The sequence below is a fragment of the Chiloscyllium plagiosum genome, unplaced genomic scaffold (genome assembly GCF_037043375.1).
Source record: "Chiloscyllium plagiosum isolate Xiang-an unplaced genomic scaffold, Cpla_swu_hap1 HiC_scaffold_18, whole genome shotgun sequence".
Classification (NCBI taxonomy): domain Eukaryota; kingdom Metazoa; phylum Chordata; class Chondrichthyes; order Orectolobiformes; family Hemiscylliidae; genus Chiloscyllium; species Chiloscyllium plagiosum.
Window position 1 is genome coordinate 62,399,284 of NW_028270156.1, and position 22,370 is coordinate 62,421,653.

The window sequence follows — 22,370 nt, forward strand, 5'->3', positions numbered from 1 at the left end:
GTATTGCACTCCTCAGTACTCTACTGGGATACCAGCCGAGATTACGTGTTAGTCTCGGGAATGCAGCTTGAACACACAGTTCTCTCAGTTTGCTGCAGGAATGCTACCATCAAGCCACGGCTGGCATCTTACATTAAACCAACTGTGGAGGCTCAGCTCCGATTCCTCGAATATTTCCCGCTTGCTACTACACATGGCTTTAGAACCTGAAGAGTCAAAGTTCAATTTCTCATCGTTTTCACACCGATTGCCATTATTCTCAGGATGTGAGGTCACACAGCTATAAAACGGTTCATTGAGAATTTAAAGCTATTCATTTTCAACTGAGTGAGCAAAAATTGAGCTCTTCGAAGCCATGAAGGGTTATGATCAAGATGAATAGTGGTAGCTTGTTTCCATTGGTCTGCGAGTATCATAGAATCATATGGTGCAGAAGAGGTCCTTTGGCCTAGTGAGTCTGTACTGCCAAAGTTACACTACTTCTTACACTAGTCCTACTTTCCTGCACTTGGCGGATAACCTTAGATGTGCTCTTGAAGTGTCATCACATTCAAGCACTTATTAAAGTTTGTGAGGTTTTCCACCTCAACTAACTTCCCAGGCTGTGCATTCCAGACTCCCACCATCCTCTGACCGGAAAAGGTTTTTTCACCTTAAAATTACGCTCCCTTGTTATTGACCTTTCACCTAAAGTGAATAGCTGCTTTCTATCCACTCTGCCCATGCCCGTTATAATCTTATACACCTCACTCAAGTCCTCCCTCAACCTTCTCTGCCCCAAAGAAAACAACCTGAGTTTATCCAAGCCTCTATTCATAGCTGAAACACTCCGTCCCAGGCAACATCCTGGTCAATCTTCTCTGCAACCAGTCAAGTGTAATCACATTCTTCCTCCAGTACGGTGACCAGAACTGCACATAGTACTCCAGCTGGGGCCTAACCAGGAAGGGTCCTGATCAAAAACGTCGACTTTCCTGCTCCTCCAATGCTGTCTGACCTACTGCGTTTTTTCAGCTCAACATTTTATTGACTCCAACATGATCTCCCTGCTTTTATAATCTATGCCACAACTGATAAAGGCAAATGTCCTAGATGCCTTCTTTACTACCCTATTAACCTATCCTGTCATGTTCAGGGATCTTTCAATAAGCACCCCAAGATGACTGTGTTCCTCTGAGCTTCGTAGTGTCTTGCCATTCATTGAATATTCCCTTGTTGTGTTCCTTCTTCCAAAATGTCTTGCCCCACGTTGCTCAGGATTAAATTCCATTTGCCACTGATCTGCCCACCTGACCAAGCCGTTTATATCTTGCTGTTACCAAACAGCTTCCTCCTCACTGACCACCACCCAGACAATCTTTGTGTCATCCGCAAACCAACTCATCATTCCCCCTCCCCAACATTCTCATCCTCGTCATTTATGAATATCACAAACAATGAGAAACTCAATATTGTTCCCTGTGGTATGCCACTGCACACCGGGCTCCAATTACATAAACAGGAGTAAAGTCACCATCGTTTTAAGAGACATCTCTCATTGGACCTCGCATGTTTAACCGGAGGGTCACGGCGCCTCAGGCAAGATCCAAGGTTGAAAAGGAGAGTCTCCCATGGTAACTTCAGTTGGTGTGGGAATTGAACCTACGCTGTTGGCATCACTCTGCATCACAAACCAGCAATTCAGCCAGCTAACCAACACCCTAATCAATTGAATATTAGTACATAATGAGTTAAACAGGTTAGAAAAACATTGTATAAAAGACGGCTATTGTATCGCATTCCATTTCACAAACTAATGTTGCACGGGCTCCATAACTTCCTTTAAAAACAAATTTGGTGTTCTCAACAAAGAAAAACATGGAGGTTAGCAGCAAACTGGAATTTAGTTCACAAGAAAAAAGCTACCAGCATAGACTTGATGGACCAAACGGTCTCAGTGTAATGGTTTACAATTCTTACTCACAAGAGATGTCCATTATAAAACTCCGATTTGGGTTTTATGGGGCTTGTCTTCACCAGTTGTTGACACGCTGAGGACATCCTTAACAGGCTGAGGGTCAGTTCTGTGCACCTCTAGCTAGGTTTGTCAGCCACTCTTGCAGTCCCAGTGTTGGCAGAACTCAATAGTTCCTGCTGCTGGAGCTTCTCGTAGTTGGACAAAGAAGTATCACAGATATGACAGTCCTGTGCCTTTTTCATCGGGAGGGATTGGGCATGTTGAGGGCAAGGGGGTATGGTCGGGGGGAAATGTGCTACTGACACATGCAGTACACCTCCCTAAAAGAATGCATCACCACTTTCTTCCCAGCCTTTCATCAACTAGAATGGAGAAAATGTTCTTCCCATTCCACTGCTTGGAGTATTATGGCAATAGAAGCAGATTAAGGGCATTAAGTGGAAAACAGCTGGCCGCTTACTGGGCTTGAGGTGACTGGGAGCCTTACTCATCAGCCGCACCTCATGGGGATTGGGTCGAGATTTGCGGGAAGGTGATGGGCTTGCTACCCGAGCAAAAACCCGCCTGGCAGGTTATCGTAAACTTGAAATCTTTTTTTATTCAATTTATTTGTAAAAATAATTATCTTCGATGAGTGACACAAACTAATGAAATTTGTCCACAGTGCTACATGCTTCTTAGCTGCGCAGAAATTGCCAACAAATAGCAGTGTCTCTATTGGCACCAGTTTATCAACTAATGAGCTGGAGGTGAGGCAAGATTTATGGCAGGGCTGAAACAAAGTCTATTTACTCAGCAAATAGAATCTATTTAAAGCAGTGCAAGGCCAGTAAACTGTCTAGACTGTCTGTCTATTTTAGAAGAGTTCCTGCAAAATGCAGCCAACAGAACTCATAGCCAAAACTGCAGCATCTCACCCCGACTAAAGCAAGCGAATTCTCCAGCAAAATGTCACAAATGATGGATGGATACATACAAGTTGCGTAATATGAAGTGTGCCTGGAAGCTCTATATCAGTCACTCACAGATGTGCTGGAGTGAGTAATTAAATCATCTCATTCTGCTTGGGAATAGTGCTGTCAGTGTTCTAGCATCCTTCAAAACAGGAAGAAAGGACACCCACTTGGACTGACAATTAGATTGGGATGAATAGGAATAATCAACTACCAATAGGCAAGGCCTCTGCTCAGAAGGCATTTAAAACAGCTCACTTTGGGAGGTGTTGGGTGGAGCCGTTGTACGTAGAACAAAGCTGCTACAAAATCCTGAATCATTGCACCTAGACCTTCAGCTGACAGGATATAGAGGCAACAATGATCATTTAAGGCACCCAGGGATTTAAATTATGAGGACAAGTTAACAACATCAGAGTTGTATCCTTTGAAAACGAGTTGAGCTGGAGGCAAGCACACTGAACCTTTCCAGACAATGATGGCAAATGCACAAGGTCAAGGCAGGCAAAATGTCAATTATATTTTACATGAATTACGCATGAGGAGATCGGGATGAAAAGGAAAGTCAGGTAAAAAGAGAGTATTGAAATCTATTAACTAAAGGACATTGAAGCTACAGGTATAAATGGATTGAGCGGTTAATTAGTCACTGAGTGTCTGGAGAAAGACATTTAAAGGGTAATGTAAAATGTCCCAAGGGGCTCTACAGGAATATAATCAGATAAAAATTGACACGGAGATGAGGAAAAAGCCAATGAAGGATGATTGAATATTGGTCATTATCCAAACAACTGGAATACAAAGGGTGAAAGTTTTATTACTGTTGCAGAACTCTGGTTAAATTCCATCAGTAGGACTGCATTTGTTTGTACAGAGCACGCCTCATGAAGGATACTATTAGATTCAGACTGGTTTCACCGAGTGATACCTAGGCGAAAGGGATTAGATGATGAGGACAGGTTGCACAAGCTAAGTTCATTTTTCTTCAATACAGAAGATCTAAAGGAGGCATTTAAATCTTTTGAGAGGTTAGAGAGAAAGAAATTCCATTTTTTGGTGGGAGAGTCTAGAATAAACGGGATTAACTTTAAAATTAAAAGCCAGGCCATTCAGATGTCAGGAAGCACATCATCATACAAAAGCAAATGGAAATCTGAGTCTTTCATTTCCAAAAAGTTCTGAGATTGGGTCATTAAAAAAAAAATTTTTAGATCTATGAATCAGTTTTTGTTAGATAAGAGCTTTATGAACTTGGGATGAAGTCGCTAGATTGAGTCACAATGAAGGGCTATCATGATTAACTGAATGGCAGAACAGGTTTGGATGATTAATGACTCACTCCCTTGTCTAATGTTTCTTCCTAGGTTCTAGCAGGAGGAATTACAATATGAGACCCTTCCAACAAGTAGGTTTTCACCTGAAAGAAATGCAAACAGGAAGGTAGAGGGAGGAATCTGAGAGTTTACAGTTTTAATGGCTGAAGGATTGTCTTCCCCTTCACTCAGCAAAGAACGTGATTGATGCCCAAGAGGATGGAACTAGAAGAAATTCAATACTAATGGGGAAGGATGAAGATGCCAAACAGTATCTTTGCAATTGGGTCAATTGTATTTTTTACGTATCAAATGTTGGAAATTATTATTCGAAGCACATCAGAAACAATAATGGAAGAGAACATTCCACAATGAAATTTAATGCTTTTCTGAATTTTCTTTCCTTATTTTCCCTATGCAGCCAAAACAGCCTCTACTCTTCTTGCAACATCATTGTCATGAGAAAAAATATAATTGTACCATCGCCTTCCTTAAAATCATTCCTTTCCAGACCCTTACAAATTTAGGATTTCATCAGTCTTCTTAGACAGTCCCTTGGACTTAAGAATGACTTGCTTTCACTCTGGTTCAACTGATCCTGACCTGACTGCTAAGTCCAATTCACTGATCTGCAGATTTGCTGCACGCAGGTCAGGTGTTATCTGTAGGGCCAGGCAGATGACACATTTGCAGGTTTGTGTGCTTTTTCCAGTACCTTCGGCTTAGCCTGTACGTGTTCCCAATTCCATCTCTTGATGTGCTCAGTGCCTTACTGAACGAACCTCCTATATTTCAGATGGTCACATGCCAAGGCCTTCTATTGGTCAGTGGGACATGATTGAGAAATTCCCAGACCATCCCTACTGTTCCATTCATCCTCTTTCAATGAACTGATTGTAAAAACAACACAACTAAGAATTCCCTGATTGAATGTTTCATTTATTTTATTAATTTTTAAAAGCATTTTGGTGTCTATTTTACACTGCTGACGTGGAGATGAGCAGCTACTGTCACACTACAGTGTTACAGCAATCACTGTAAGAATTCAAAAGCCCTGGTCCAATCACTTCTAATGACTCAGCATTGTCATGATCTCAAAAAGGTTACTTTGATTATGTGGGATCATTAGGCTTTATTATACGTTTAACAGTGCACTGCCAGAGGGGGGCAGTAATGACTGTAACATGGAGAATAAATTAGTTATAGCTTTAATAGCAATGAATACTACACCAACTGCAGTGATTATTCCTCTATGCCCTGCAGTAAAACTCCAGCGCTGTCACAATTTAAAGTACAATAAAATCGTTAGTTAAATGGATGTAAAGAAAAGTTTGAATATATAATAAAAAGGTAGGTTCTGTTGGGAGAGCTTAGTGTCAAAGCTGTAGGAAGGACAGGGATGTAACAATTCAGTAGATTCTATTCATTTTGGCACCTGCATTTATCCAAAGAAACTGGAATGACCTATGAGTGAAACATTTCAGCAAGGTCTGTTCATACCGCAATAAATCCAGAACAGTTAGATTATGCTTCCACTTTGTGCCAAAACCCATTTAATAGAACAGTTTCACGTAGATTAAAATTACTATTGTGATACAAAGTACTAGTGTCTCCCTATGGCAGTAATTTTTAAAGGACACAAACTTATATTAAAAATAAAAATTGGTATGGTTGGACAGTCCAAACAAAGGAATCCCGATTATCCGAATGACACGAGCCGGGAGTATTTTGTTCGGATAATCAAATGTTTGGATAATCGAATGCCAGATAACACTGTTGAGCCAAGTATCGGGGCCTTGTGATCTTGTTTGAATAATCCGAAATTCAAATAATCGAATTCTGGATAATTGAAGTCCCTCTGTATATGACAGAAACGTGAGCTGCATAGAATTTTACACATATAAAACAGTGGCATATACGTTTGGCAACACAAATTTTTTTTTACAAATATGGACCTTTCAAAGTCAAATCTCCAGTGAAGTATTGAAGGAGTGCAACATTCTCAGAGGTGCATTCCTTCAATCATGTGACTTGGATCTCCAATGAAAGAGTAAGCTTTATTTGAAATGTAAACTGTTCAGGAAAACGCAAATGTGCTACTTTTGGGCCCAATGCGGAGGGGGAGTAGTGTAGACACCATATTAGTGGGCGTTTGGAATTTCAGTTGAATGGGACTCATAGGCAGCTAAATTGATCCTGAATTAGCACACACTTTTATTTGCTCTTGTCAAACTGACATAGCCTCTCATTGACTGTGACTTATCAGCTGGTAGTTTGCTTTTGATGGTAGCCTGTGACTTTTATGGTCATAACCTTTCCCTTACACACTGCAGGTAGAGAAATACATTGTCTAATTTCCCTCTTATATCACTGCATTAAATATAAACAAGCCTATGCATGAAAACTTTTACACTTTCATTATGAACTGGATGCTTGATCCACCTTTTATGTCATTGTTTTCTTGTCCCTCTTACTATTTTTCTCAGTAAACATGCATCTCTCCTCTCCCATTTACACACACATGTAATTATACACAGACATGGTTACAATATCCTCTTTAAAATATTTTCTTATTAGTCAGCTACAAGGGTGGTTTAATCAAAACAAAAACAACAAGCTGTTTAGAAAATAAGTATTCACCGAGGAATAACAAGTCACAGCTAACAGTGTGAAAGTTTACATTTATCTTATCCTTCTCGCCTAAACTAAAGTACGTAGACCAAGTCCACTTTTAAACCAGCAGTTTTAAGGATGCAAAATGCAGGGTTAAATGTTAATATTTGAGGCTTTTTTCATGGATATCTATATAAAATGTCATGTTTTAATCAAAAGGACAAATTGCAATTTATTTCAAGACCAGCACCTTATCTACAATATCAAAACCTTTACCATCTGTTGAGGTCCAGATGTTTATAATGGTAATTAAGAAATATAGAGCTGAGGAAAATACTTAATTAATTTATATCTTTCTATCTTGCTTTTCCAATAACTGACACCATATTTAAAGTTTCATAAAGGTTTCATTTATCTAAATACTTTCAAATTCTGCTCATTTATTCAGAACCACCGACTGCTCTAAACTTCTATAATACAGAAGAACTTCTGCAATTTGTCCCACAGTTACATTTGATAAAGGAGAAAATGTTTCTTAAATGTGGTAATTTACATCGATCCCCTGTAAAGATTAGCTCAAATAGTATACGTTGTGTCCTGTTCTGGTGATGTTATACAAAACAAACTTAGTTAAAATTACGCTAAATGATTCCAAGTGGCGATCACTGGAATATTATTGGTATCCTGCAAATGCTTTAAAAGTGTTAATCATTGGAAAATTCTCAATATCGACAAAATATTCATACAATCATATATTTTGAATGAACATTTATTAGATCTTGAACAATAGTCTACCTTAACATTTTCACAACAGTTAGTTAATAAATATATCACTGTCTTTAAACAGATATAGTTTACAAGTCCATATTTTAACCATCAGTTTTATGGATGCAAAATGCATTTTGCTCAAGTTGAATAATACGTTGGATGCAGATTGATGCATTTAGATTCAAGCGGCTGAAGTTTCCCAACATTGCCAGGTTCAAGGATTGGCATCAATTCTGGGTACCAACCTCATGCAATGTCACTGCACAATGCCTGGCAGAATTTAGCAGGAGGCAAGCAATTAGCGTCTTACCTTTGGGATGAATATTTAAGGAGAGTCAAGGCGTTCAGAAGGCAGGAGCTTGTCAGTCAACGTGTTTGCATACAGAGTGTATCATTACCATGAGTGGACTCGTGAAGATCAACATCAAGGGCAGTCAGTCTGAAAATTCAGCGCACCGCCCTCCCAGGTTCTGTTGGAGTAGGTGAGTACCTGGAAGGTGGTGTTATTTCCACATGGTGGCAGTAGGAAGCCTGCCATCCCCTTATGATAAATTGCCAGTGTGCCCATCTCCAAGACAAAATCCTACACATCATCTTTTTGATCACCAGCAGATTTAACTCAGAAATAAAACATGATTTTCTTACTGTCCCCTCAATAGCATTTAAGGCAATGTTTGCTCTGACTTTTGCAAGACTTAAGAAGTTCAGAGGCGAGTGATTCGATGGATTACCAAATTTACGGAAGTCGTACTGAAACTGGTTTTTCACAAGCAGGGAAAACATTGAAATGGAAGTTAGAAGGCTAAGAAAGGTTAAGTGCTTATTTTAACTATAACTGCAATGTATATTGCGGCTGATGGATTAATAGCTTGAGTACAGAGAAAGAGAGGGCACAGTATAATTGTACAAGGAAAAAACACATTTCTACGGCTCCTTATCATGTCCTTAGGCTGTCCCAAAATGCATCACAGCCAGTTAATTGCTTTATAAAGTGCAGCCAGTATTGTAATGAAGCAAACCCAGGAGACAATGTGGATATAGCAAGGTTTCACAAACAGAATCTGTTTCTGATGGTGTTGATGTGGGTAGATGTAAATGATCCCATGGATCTATTCTGGAAGATGAACAGGCTACTTATTCCTGAGGTCCTGGCCAATGTCTATCCTTCAACTGATGTCACAGAAAAAACCCCAGATTATCACAATGATATTTAAGGTTAGGATTTGGTGCAGTGCTAATATTCTGGATGCAAGTTTGCTCGCTGAGCTGGAAGGTTTGTTTTCAGATGTTTCATCACCATACTAGGCAACATCATCAGTGAGCCTCTGGTGAAGCACTGATGGCATGGCCGGCTTTTTATTTATGTGTTTAGGTTTCCTTGGTTTTGTGATGTCATTTCCTGTTCTTTTGTTAAGAACAGGAAATGATATCACCACTGGAAATGATGTCACCAAAGGAAATGATATCACTAATACGAAGAAACCTAAACACCTAAATAAAAAGCTGGCCGTACCATCAGTACTTCACTGGAGGCTCAATGATGATGTTCACTGACAAATGTGTTGCTGGAAAAGCACAGCAGGTCAGGCAGCATCCAAGGAGCAGGAGAATCGATGTTTCAGGCATAAGCCCTTATTCAGGAATTCCTGAAGAATGGCTTATGCCAGAAACGTTGATTCTCCTGCTCCTTGGATGCTGCCTGACCTGCTGTGTTTTTCCAGCAACACATTTTTCAGCTCTGATCTCCAGCATCTGCAGTCCTCACTTTCTCCTCACTGATGATGTTGCCAATAATGGTGATGAAACGTCTAAAAACAGACCTTCCAGCTCAGTGAGCAAACTTACATGCAGAACCCCAACCTGAGCTACAAATCTTCTCAAAACTTGGTAGTGCTAATATCACTGGATAAGTAATTCAGTTAGGAGAAAGTGAGGACTGCAGACGCTGGAAATCAGAGTCGAAAAGGGTGGTGCTGGAAAAGCACAGCAGGTCAGGCAGCATCCGAGCAGCCGGAGGAATTCAGAACCCCTGGTTTATGGTATACAGACATAGATTCAAATCCCAACACAGCCGATGGTGAAATTTGACTTCAACAAAGTTTGTAATTAAAAGCTAAGTTTAGTAGTGACTATGTAATCACTGTCAATTGCTGTTAAAGAAAAATCCATCGCGTTCACTAATGTCCTTTACCTTTGCAATTACTTGCCCTACATGTGACTCCAGTTTTTCGAAAAGTGGTTGACTCCAGCTGCTGCCCTTTGAAGTGGGCTGGACAGTAAATCAGCTCAAAGGCAATTTAGGATAAGTAACAAAAGCTGGCCTTGCCAGTGATGCCCATGGCTCACGTAAAATAAAAACGAGTTGTGGAGAATTCTTTGTTTAAACAGTATCATGGGTTCTAACAGATTCATCTGAGAGGCGAATCTGTGAACTTTGATTGGAGAGGCTCTGTCAAGGAAAATACACCAGATAATAACAATTGACAGTTAACTGCCAGATCCGATGATATTCACTGCTGTGGGTACTACTGTCAAGCCGAAATGCCATTCCGCTTAACATACAAAGGTTAAAAGGTGAATGAATTTCAGTGCTGGTGTGATCCCAGGTATATAGGCTGGATGTCCCAAAGACTGTCAGATCATATCAAACAGCATATCCCTCTGATTGTGCATAACAAGCAAGTTATTGACCATACCCAACCAGCCAATGCTCGCAAAATTCACAAAACAGTATTCAATATTAGTTGTGTTTCCACAATTAGACAACATTTTTTGGTTAATCCTGAATGTGCAAGCTGACGACCAATTTAGGATTGTGGAGTGGTGCACTGGCACCTAATGAAAGCTACATGCATCAATCCACAGGGTGCAGCTCTATGCAAATGGGTGGTAACAAAGAGCAGTTCAGCATTGGAAAAGGCCCTTCGAGCCTGCACTGACATGACATCTATCTAAACTAAAACCCTTTTGTCTCTATGTGGTCCATATCCCTCCATTCCCTGCCAAGTTATGATGCCTCTTAAACATTGCTATTGTATCTGTTTCTACCACCTCTTCAAGTAGCCCATTCCAGACACTTATAACTCTCTGTGTAAAAAAAACTTGCCTCTCACATCTCCTTTAAACTCATCCCTTTTCACCTTAAACCTATATCCCCTACCCTGGGAAAAAGAGTCTGACTATCCATTCTATTCATGTCTCTCATAATTTTGAAAATTTCTATCAGGTCTATGACCTTCAACAGAGAGAAAAAAAATCAAATTTTTCTAATCTCTCCTCATAGTTAATACCTTCCAAACCAGGCAACATCCTTTTCTGTACCCTCTCCAAAGCCTCCTGTGTGTCCAGAACTGTATGCAATTTTCCAAATGTGGCCCAACTAACACTCTAGACAGCTGCAACACAATATTTATATCCTATGCCAAAACAAGTGGTGCTAGAAAAGCACAGCAGGCCAGGCAGCATCTGAGGAGCAGGAAAATTGATGTTTCAGGCATAAACCCCAACCAATGAAGGCAAGCATGCCATACACCTTCGTGACCATCTCATTCACTTGTGTTGCCACTTTCAGGGAATTGTGGGCCTGTATGCATATATCCCTGTGTTAATGCTTGCTACTTACTGTATGCTTCCTTCTGGCGTGAGTCCTTCCAAAGTGCCTCACCTCACACTTGTCCCAATTAAATTCCATCTGCCATTTCTCAGTCTGAGTTTCCAGTCTATCTATATCCTACTGTAGCCTCTGGCAATCTTCCTCATGATATACAGCTTTCTTAATCATTGTGTCATCTGCAAATGTACTAATCAGGCACTTACATTCTCCTGTAAATTTTTTATATATATATTACAAACAACAGGGGTTCCAGCGGAACACCACTGCTCACAAAACTTCAGTCAGAAAAACATCTTTCTACTGCTAGGATCTTCTGTGACCAAGGCAGGCATCCTTGCAAGAGGATTCGCAGTAGGGTTAAAATCAACGAGGTAAAAACCCAGCTCTGTATCCATCTTACCAGCTCACTGCAGATCTCATGTGACTTCTCCTTTTGTATCTGCCTGCCATGAGGGAGCTTGACAAAGATCTTGCTAAAGTCCATAAAGACAAAATCTACTGCATTGTCCTCATCAATCATCTTTATCATTTCCTCAAAAAACTCAAAGTTTGTGAATCACGATCTCTCCCACACAAATCCATGTGACCCATCGCTAATAAGTCCATATTTTTCCAAATGTAAGTAAAAGAAAGTGCACATATTGCACCTGTTTCAACTCAACAAAATTGGTGACAGCATTATGCTGTACCATTTCTTTGGGCAATTACTTTTAACAAATTGGAGTCAACCTGCCTAGTTTAAAATTTGAACAAAGTTTGGTACTTAATTGTCAATGATCATTAACTGGTGCATTCTCTATGACAAAGCTTCCACCAATCAGACTCTACTTGCCAACCAATCATCAATATCCTCTTACATCGTAAACTGATCATAGAATCCCGACAGTGTGAAAACAGGCCCTCCGGCTCTATAAGTCCACACTGATACTCCGAAGAGTAACCCTATCCAGTTCCATTTCCCTACCCTATTACTCTACATTTACCCCTGAGTAATGCATCTAACCTACACATCCCAGAACACTATGGGCAATTTATTATGGCCAATCCGACTAACCTGCACATCTTTGGATTGTGGGAGGAAACCGGAGCACCCAGGAAAACGCAGACACGGGGAGAATGTGCAAAGTCCACACAGACAGTCACCTGAGGCTGGAATCGAACCCGTGTCCCTGGTGCTGTGAGGCAGCAGCGCTAACTATTGACCCACCATGCCACCCTACATTACATAGTATTTCCCTCAAACTGGCATTCTTGTGAATTGTCCTGATTACTGCAAGATGAAAATTTTTGATAAAATCGACCCCTTTCAGTAATTAAGCAGAGGTTGGTTTGCATCTTTACATACAACTCCATTGTTGCATCAGGCAAGTGTGAGCTAGGTTTAATTTCTGCCTGTTCCAATGCAGCTAATTTGGCTTGGTAACCAGTGATAGCATTTGGTTAGGCTATTGTGAGAAGTTCAAAGGTGAGCTAGAGGTAAATCAAGAAAACTTTAGCCATTATTGGCAGATCTCACATTAACTTTCTGATGTTGACATTCATGTGTGAGCCATGGCTCCAGTTGGTAGCAATAACCTCTGAGTCACAAAGTCACAGGCTCAAGCGACCTGGGGTGGGGTGGGGGAATACGGGAGCAGGGAGATTGTTTATAGGAGCACTGCACTGCTCCTGCTGCCATATTTTGGAGGCCCCATTTTCCTGTTCGGGTGGATGCCAAAGATTCCACGCCACTATTGCAAAGAAAAGCACGGGAGTTCTTCCTGGTGTCCTGGCCAATCTTTCGTTTACATTCAATCACTATTTTTAGGGAAAAAATATGGATTATCTTGTCACTATGACATTGCTGTTAGTGGGAGGTTTCTTTGTGAAAATTGGCTGCTGCTTTCCCACATTTTGAAATACCTACATTTCAAACATAGTTCATTGGTTATAAAGTGCAAGATACTCAAGATCATGAAAGTAGCAAGGCAGACCGACAACAATGATCTCATGTTCACCTTCATATGTAACTTTTATCCTTGCTTTAATTTTTAGTTTCATCGCTTGTTATTGAGGTGACTTTCAGTGGTAGTAATTAATTCATGTTTTAATTGTGTAATGAATGAAGCTTTTATTTTAAAGCATAAAGCTGTGCTGCTGCCTGTTTTTAAGAGTGAAATACTCAAAACTAAAAGCAGGCTACAAAGGAGCTTGTACAAGGAATCCTCTCTGGAAATGCCTGGTGTGATTGTGTCACTTTGTTCATTAGAGATTTGCTGCATTGAAATCATACTCCCTTCTTTAGACCGTTGACCGCATATAGCAAGCAAGTTGAACTGGAATCAATCTGTCTACTATACTGTATTGAGATTTCAAGCACAATTAATCTTTCCTCAAACTATTTCACTGAAGACGTACACATCTCCATTTCACACTCCAGCACCCAAATGAAAGCAGCTTATAAAACAAACTTAAATGTTTTTTGAAGAATTTTCAGATATGAAGGATTCTTTATAGATGCCATTTTTATTTATTAATTTTTCTCTCCTTACTCGCCTGGTACCCTCTGCTCCACTTGCACTCCCCCATCTCCTTCAAAGTGTTTGACATTCACTGCCTTCCCAAAACACTGTCCATAGGACCAGACAATGGAGTAGAAGTAGGCCATTCAGCCCATCAAGTCTGCCATTTAATGATATCATGGCTGATCTGTTGATCCTCTACTCCACTTTCCTGCTTTTTCCCCATACCCTCCATTCCCTTACTGATTAAAAATGTGTCTGTCTCAGTCTTGAACATACTTAAAGCCTCAACCTCAACAGTCCTCTTCAATAAAGAATTCCAGAAATTCAGTACCTTCACAGAGAAGAAATTCCTCTTCATCTCTGCCTTAAATGTGCGACTCCTTACTGCTGGCATGAAATTGCAATTCGCACAATGCTTGGCCTCTGTATTGTTCAGGGTCTTCCAACCCATTCCCGCCATTTGGCAGCTGAAAAATTCAACCCCAGATGTCTACCTTAAGCTGGTCTGGTCAAACTGGCTAGTTATTCTGAAGCTATCCCTGGTTAGGGACTCTGTCAATGGTCAACAGTAATGTGTTATTCGAGATTGACAACTTCCTTTAAGTTTGGTTTTACAGATTGTGTTCTTTTCGATAAACTGAAGGGAATAATTAGGTCGATGTCTGTTGTAACTCAATAGTTTGCGCGTCCTATCATTCATTCAGTTACTGCTTAATAAATCAACCCAATAGTTAACAATCTAATTGATCCTTTGATGGAGTGTTTACTTCTCTGTCAGTCCCAGTTAGCATCTGCATATTCATTGTTCCAAAAGGCACAGGTTTGCTGGTTGATCTCTCAGTTCATTACAATTACAAAGAATTGGTGCAAACATGGATCTGCTCTGGTTCATTAAAAAAAGTCTGAAACCAAGAAACAAATCTAGCCCAAAAGTCCAAAGATGGAATATGAGAAAAAAGCATGGGACATATAAATTTGACAATGTGGTTACAAGTAGGACAATCAAAGCCAAAAACCTGCAATTTCCTTTTTGAAAATAAATAAGAAGAATTGCAGAAATTGCTCCCAAAATCACAACACCACATACTATATACAAAAACAAAATGACTGATTCCATCATGATCAACATTCTGAGTGGTTATTTGTGAGCTCTTCCCATTCCGACATGATAGAGCCCTCAGAACCATTCTGAAAGAAGGAAAAAAATAATCCTCTGCGGGGATTTTATGTCAGGGTTGACTTTGACTCCAATCTCGTCAGAAGTAGTCTGAACCAATTGCATTTTTCACAACTGGATGTCTGTACCCAATTGCAGCAATGGCCTATATTTATATAGTACTATAAACTTTTTTAAAAATCCCAAAGTAACTCATGGTATTGTAATAAGGCATCAATTCTATGCTTAGTCGATGAAGGAATGGCCAAAAGCCTCATCTGAGACATGGACTTTTAGGAGCATCTTTGGGTGGCACTGTGGCTCAGTGGTTAAGCACTGCTGCCTCACAGCGCCAGGGACACGGGTTCAATTTCAGCCTCGGGCGACTGTCTGTTTGCAATTTGCACATTCTCTCTATGTCTGTGCGGGTTTCCTCCAAGTGCTCCGGTTTCCAAAATATGCAGGATAGGTGGATTGACCATGCTAAATTGCCCTTTGGTATCGAGGGATGTGTAGGCTAGGTGGGTTAGCCATGCAGTGTTACGTGGTAGGGTGGGGGTTCGGGATGCTTTAAGAGGGTTGGTATGCACTCGATGGGCCGAATGGCCTGCATCCATACTTAGGGATTCTATGAGTGTCTCTGAAGATAACAATATTTATGAGGAAATTCCAGAACATAGGTCCCAGAAGGCTGAAGACAAACCCATCAACTACAAAGGGAAGGCCAGCATCAGAGGGAAATGGAGTTTTTCCAGAGTGGTGATTTGAAACAACTGGGAGGCAATCAGAAAAAGAGAGAAAAATATACCTGACAATGAAGTTATACTATCTCACTTCTGAGCTTCCCCAAGTGCCCTGGCCTAAATTCAGGATCAGCAGAGGGCCAGGAGCGCATCTCTCATCTTCCCTATCGTCCAGAACATGTGATGCTCAAGACAAATTTTAGATGGGCAGAGAGAAGTCGTTACAAAGACCTCAAAATCCAGTCTGTCACTCATGTCATACAACATGCTTTATTGTTTTGGCCATTTCTTGATTTCTGTGTATCGGCAAGAGAGTGTCAAAGGCTGTTCCTCAGATTCACCATCACTCGCTTTTGCATTTGAAAGCAGCATTCTTGCGGTATGACAGGTTACTCGAAATACACAAAGCAAACCTTTCCCGCTTGTCATTCACAAGACATACAGGTAAATCAATTACCTAAACAACTCATTAAATGATCCTGATTTTAAATTCACATCATGTTATATTGTGCAAGTATTTATTCATCAGAATAATATAAATGCATTTCCTCCTGACAGCTCACACCACAGTGGCAGATCGATAAATGAAACAGGCATGGAGGTACTGGGTAGATAATGATTTAACATTTACAAATCAATACAGTGAGTGCTGTAAGAAGAATCTGCAAATGGGCATTGATACCTTGAGATATCATTAAACATTGTGGACGACTAGAGTATTTGGTCTGTTTTGTTACTGCTTGACCAAATCAAATTGTCCATCAGTCACAAGTTGACAAAATACTTTCATTTATCATTGCTTAACTGAGCAAGATTTATCCAAGTAAATAGCTATCAGACTGCCTGAATGTGCCTTTTAAGTGTTGACATTGTCATCAGCATTCTTGTGTCCTCACAGTTGTTATTAGTTTCCAGCCATCACTAACTTCAATAGAAACTAGAGAGATGTCAGTGCTCTGTATGTGTGACTAAAACAGTACATATATAAAATTGCCATCTTTGCACTAATGACCTTTGCTATAACCATTATTCACAACACTGTTTCCATCCAGCTGAATGAAATTTATGGATCGCAGATCCCTGCTTTTCATGAAGGAACACTCTGAATGATCATCCTTGCCTCCGTTCAAGACCAAAGCCACAAGATTTCAAGATAATAAACAGCAGTAACAGAAGCTAAATGGATGTGTTGTTGTTTCTGTATCATCATGCTCTTCCCTTAGGGAATAGTGTGAAGCAATAGAAGGGTTTGCAGGTTGATTAACAGTCTGATAGACTGTGACGTGCTCATTCTTCTAACAGGATTTGTGTGGTAGATAAGAAGTCATTCTTATCAACTGACAAACTATCGTGCCAGCCAAACAGCGAAAAGATTCACAGCCTGATTAACAGACCATCACCTTCCATGGCCATGACCATCTTTATGCCTGCTGATAGGTTAATCAGTCCCGTGTGGCAGCAACAGAGCATAAATCTCAGGAACTAATTCAAATTTTCCATATAGTCCTGGTCTAGCCCTGCTTACAGTTCCGTGCATAATCCTGTTCATTATGTTATGAGACCGAGTGAAAATGCAGCAAAAAGGCAACTAAACTGAAAGTTGGGATTAGAAACCTAGACATGGACAAGCTGCAGAAGTGAATATATTTAGTCCAAAGAAGAGAAACTTAGAGGATCACCTAATGGAAGTAGTCCTAAATGCTGATGATAAATGAAAGTATTTTGTCAACTTGTAACTGATGAACAATTTGATTTGGTCAAGCAGTAACAAAACAGACCAAATATTCTAGTCGTCCACAATGTTTAACGATATCTCAAGGTATCAATGCCCATTTGCAGGTTCTTCTTACAGCACTCACCTCTAAAGGGTGTCAATAAGATAAACACTGATAGGTTAATTATTATTATAGATGCTACAGTAACACACTATAGGTTTCATATATAATTGAATGAATTTAATGACTTTGGAAATAAAATGATGAAGTATGGAATGGGCTAGCAGAAGAAGGCAGCCATTGTGTTAAATGATACGAAGTTGGATAAGTTCCTGGAGAAAAATTATTAGAGGGTTTGAGAGGCATCAAGAAATATGATGTTTTCTAGACACTGCGACTGGCCTGATAAACTGTCACAAATTTTTCTGCCCTGCACATTCTTGAGAGAGAAATCTGAATATTTCTCAGGTATAATCTGAGAGATGGCTGCAATCACAGAATCAGGAGCAGCAGTTTGGAGAAACTGGAAGCAGGAGGACATTGTGGCGATATCAGAATCAGTGTATTCAGAGAAACCAGGCAACAACATGGCATAAAGGAAGCAGGAACAGGAGGAGGCATGGACATGAGAAATAACAGAGTCTGTGGAAGGTTGTTTCATTATGAAAGATAAAGGTGTCCAAGGAGAACACTGAAAATAAAATAAACTTTTCAAGTTGTTTCAGATTACATGGTGAACAATTCCCAGCTCTATCCAAATGCCAGTTAGATCATAGAATCCCTCCATTGTGGAAGTAGACCATTCAGTTTATTGAATCGACACCAATCCTCTGAAAAGTAATCCTACCCAGACCCATTTCCCATGCTAATCCTTCTAGCCTGCGCATCCCTAGGCACTATAGGCAATTTAGCATGGCCAATCCACCTAAGCTGCACACCTTTCGACTGTGGGGGGGGGAAACCGGAGCACCCAAAGGAAACCCACGCAGACATGGGAAGAATGTGCAAACACCACCTGAGGGTAGAATCAAACCTGGCTCCATTATGCTGTGAGGCAGCAGTGCTGACCACTGAGCCATTGGGCCACCCAGGTCTCTTATCTGTAACCTGAAAACATTATAGATCCTGTCTGGAATTTTTGTGAAGTACATATTCACTTTCTTCTTACTTTCCATCCCATATTCATCATCACTGGATACTTGTACAATTTCAGTAATATGATTCCCATGTACCTGATAAATGGCAAGTAACATTCACATTACACAGTGTCACAGAATCGTCATCACCAATAATAGAGAAAGCTTACTCACCTCCCTTAAAAACTCAGTGAGATTACCTGAGGATGGCACAGTGGCTCAGTGGTTAGCACTGTTGCCTCACTGCGCCAGGTATCCATGTTCGATTCCAACCTCAGGCGACTGTCTGCGTGGAGTTTGCACATCTTCCCTGTGTCTGCATGGGTTTCCTCCCACAATCCAAAGATGTGCAGGTTAGGTGAATTGGCCATGCTAAATTGCCCATAGTGTTCAGGGATGTGCAGGTTAGGTGCCTTAGTCGGGGACAAATGTAGAGTAATAGGGTAGGCGAATGGGTCTGGGTGGGTTACTTTTCAGGGGGTCAGTGTGGATTTGTTGGGCCAAATGGACTGTTTTCACACTGTACGGATTCTATGATGCTCCTAATATGGCTGATTCAATACCCCAGGGTTTACCTTTGACCAAAAATTCAAAGACGTAAGAGCCATAGGCATTAAAGCAGATCAGAGGCTTGATATTCTGTGGTCAGTGGCTTCCAGTTTGACTCCCCAAAGCCTCTCCAGCATCTACAAGGGACAAGTCAGTAGTGTGATGGTGTGCTCTACACTTGTACGGATAGTGCATTTACAACAATACTAAAAAAAAAGGGGACGGTTGTGGTTCTATGTTAATGCAAACTTACCAGTCTCACACTAGGACTGGTAAACTATTTGCAGGTTATATTTATTGGAAGAAATATTACAGAATTATTCAGCAGACAGATTCACTATAAAGATTCAGCAAATACTATTACAGGAAATGAGGAGGAATTGCTTGCCCTGGGGTTAGGGAATCTGTGGAATTCTTCACCACAGAGAACTGTTGAGTTCGTGTCTTTAAGGTGAAGACAGATTTTTAATCAATAAGGGGATCAAGGGTTATAGGAACAAAGCAGGAAATTGGAGTTAAGGATTATCAGAGCAGCTTTGATCTCACTGAATGCAAGGGCAGACTTGATGGGCCAACTGGCTGACTTGTGTTCCGACATCTTAGGCTCTTTAGGTATCATAGAGGCATAGAGATGTACAGCATGCAAATAGACCCTTCGGTCCAACCTATCCATGACATCGCAACCCAAACTAGTCCCACCTGCCAGCACCCGGCCCATATCCCTCCAAACCCTTCCTATTCATATACCCATCCAAATGCCTCTTAAATGTTGCATCATGAATCCTGTTTGCAGGAGGCACCCCTTGCCTCCCAGCAGCCATCTCTATATGGCCCAAAAGCTGTGCACTTTGATGGAGTGGAAGGCTTCAGTGTTGACAAATGCAGCAGGTTCGTGATGGGGCAGTCTCTAAGTAATATGGGTTCAGTTGAAAGCACTCTTGCCTATGAGGAAAGCCTAAGTGGAGAATCCCACTGCTCGATGCTCCTCCCATGAGAGAAGGATATAAAAGAGCTGTGTTCTGGATAAAATGGCATTAGTCACATCCCAGAGTCAGTTATCTGTCAGGGATTGGGAGAGGCCATGCAAGTACCCAGTCTTTGTTCAATTCCATTTTTAGAAGTTATTTTTGAATAATTTAAAGACTGTGTTTTTTTATTTTTGTGCTGTGAAATGGAAGAAGAAAGAACTGTTTCAAAACAGGGTTGTAAAGGATTGCTGCATGCTCTGAAAAGCAAGTAACCTGATCCTTGTGGCAAGCATCATGTGAACGAGGAATAATTAGAGTCATATAGATGTACAGCACAGAAACAGACCATTCAGTCCAACTCGTCCATGCTAACCACATATCCTAATCTAATCTAGTCCCATTTGACAGCACTTGGACCATATCCCTCTCAACCCTTCCTATTCATATAACCACCCAGATACCCTTTAAATGCTATAATTGTACCAGCCTCCACCACTTCCTCTGGCAGCCCATTCCATACACGCACCACCCTCTGCGTGAGAAAGTTGCCCCTTAGGTCCCTTTTATATCTTTCCCCTCTCACTTTGACCCCATGCCCTCTAGTTCTGGATTCCCCCATCCCAGGGAAAAGACTTTGTTCTTTCCATACCCCTCATGATTTTATAAACCTCGAATTGTGAGGAATTTCTCCTCTCATAAGGTCTTAAATGTTTGGAATTCTCTTCCACAGCGGATAATTGAAATGTTTCCAGATGAATTGGAGAGTTCTGTGCTTTGATGCAACTGGGTGGCAACAAGAAGTTCATTCTTCTATGGACTGCTGCCAGTTATCAATGACAAGAGTCTTTTGCCTGTCAATAACACATGATTAGTTCTCAAGTAACTGAAGAGCTTGGGTTAGGAACGTGATGGAGAAAAGTGTTTTGATCTCCATCACAGGAGCTGTCTCTTCATTTACTGCAGTCATAAACCATTTAAACCCAAAGAGAACTAGCTCATCTTTCCTTCATCACATGCTGTAAGCTAGAACTTTTAATTGATAAGTCAGTGACCTTATAGAACTGCCCAAACCACCCATGTCTCCTGCAAAGCACTGGAAGTATCCAAAGAAAGATGACTGAGCAGCAACATACTAATCAGCCTAAGGATCACGTCAGCAACCTCTGAATAGGGACCAGTGAATTATCTTCCAAGTTTATCTTCGTCAATAACCTATTATTATGTGTGTGTGTGTATTTATAAGGGAATTAGAGTTTTAATTTGAATGTCATATGCCAATGGTTTATAATTGATTACCTGTAATAAATAGTAATTCTTGTAAGTATGGAAACCTGGTCTGTGCCTTCTATCAACCTGGATCTGGAAATCAGACTTGCCTTGTGTTCCCTGTGCCCTCCCATAGATATTAGCTCCTTATGTTTGGTGTTGACCCCCTTCCCAGCTATTGTCCTCTTTGTGTCCCAGCATACTGGCTCCAATCCCCTTACTTGAGTTTACCAATTATGCCAGCTCAGAATAGACTGTCTCCTAATAACCCCTCCCCATTCCACTCCCCACTGACATTTACAGACCAAAATCCCAGGATTGACTGTGGCCCACTCTTGGACTGATTTGTGAGGACAGCCATAGCTGAGAACAGCCCAGCCCTGACCGATATGTGTGCAACTCCTTGACTTATTGGTAATCCCTGGACTGATAATAAATTGAAGTGCACAACTGACTGAGTTCCAAGCACCAAAATGGAGGGGCACAAATCCCCAAACCATGACTGAGCGTGGCACCCCACTTTGACTGCCCGTAGTCCCCCTTGACTCTTCGAAGGACTACTTTCCTCAGCCTTTCATGCATGGTCATTTGGTTGAAGTAATGCAGTGTGTTTGGTACAGAACATATCTGCCCCCATGACTGTTTGTTGTTGGCATGCTAGCCAAGCTGCCTGGCTTTCTGTCTGTGCTAAAGGGCAAGGCCAAGGCAGGACTGTTGTCAGCCGATAGGTTGTACAGAAAACGGTAAGGAGTTAAAAGGCAAGGAGAGGGCAAATTAAGCACAAAGTGAATCAGTACAAAGAAAACAAGCTAAGGGCTCTGATTCCGATGCATGAGATGGGCGTGTGCCCCTACACTGGCACCAGCATTGAAATGTAGGATGTCTAAGTGCAATGGTGAAGGGTTAAACTGTACTTAAAGCGACTTCAAGATATGCCAGAATGACGTGGTGAGGCTGGTGTTTTGCCAATGCCAATAACTGTGGGTGCTGTCTTTTGGTGGTGGTGTTGACTACTCATGGAGTGTGCCCTGAGATGTTCGGGAATAATGACCAACATCAAGAAATGGAGAAGGTACCAGTCAGCTGCAGCACTCTGACTTTCAGGTTCTTCACTGG

General features: G+C 41.0%; 1 protein-coding gene across 3 annotated transcripts in view; it reads right to left on the bottom strand.

Moving 5' to 3' along the window:
• The window catches only part of LOC122557945 (N-acetyl-beta-glucosaminyl-glycoprotein 4-beta-N-acetylgalactosaminyltransferase 1-like), a 727,525-nt gene that overhangs the window by 64,867 nt on the left and 640,288 nt on the right, over positions 1–22,370 (bottom strand). The gene's annotated exons all lie outside the window — the stretch shown is intronic.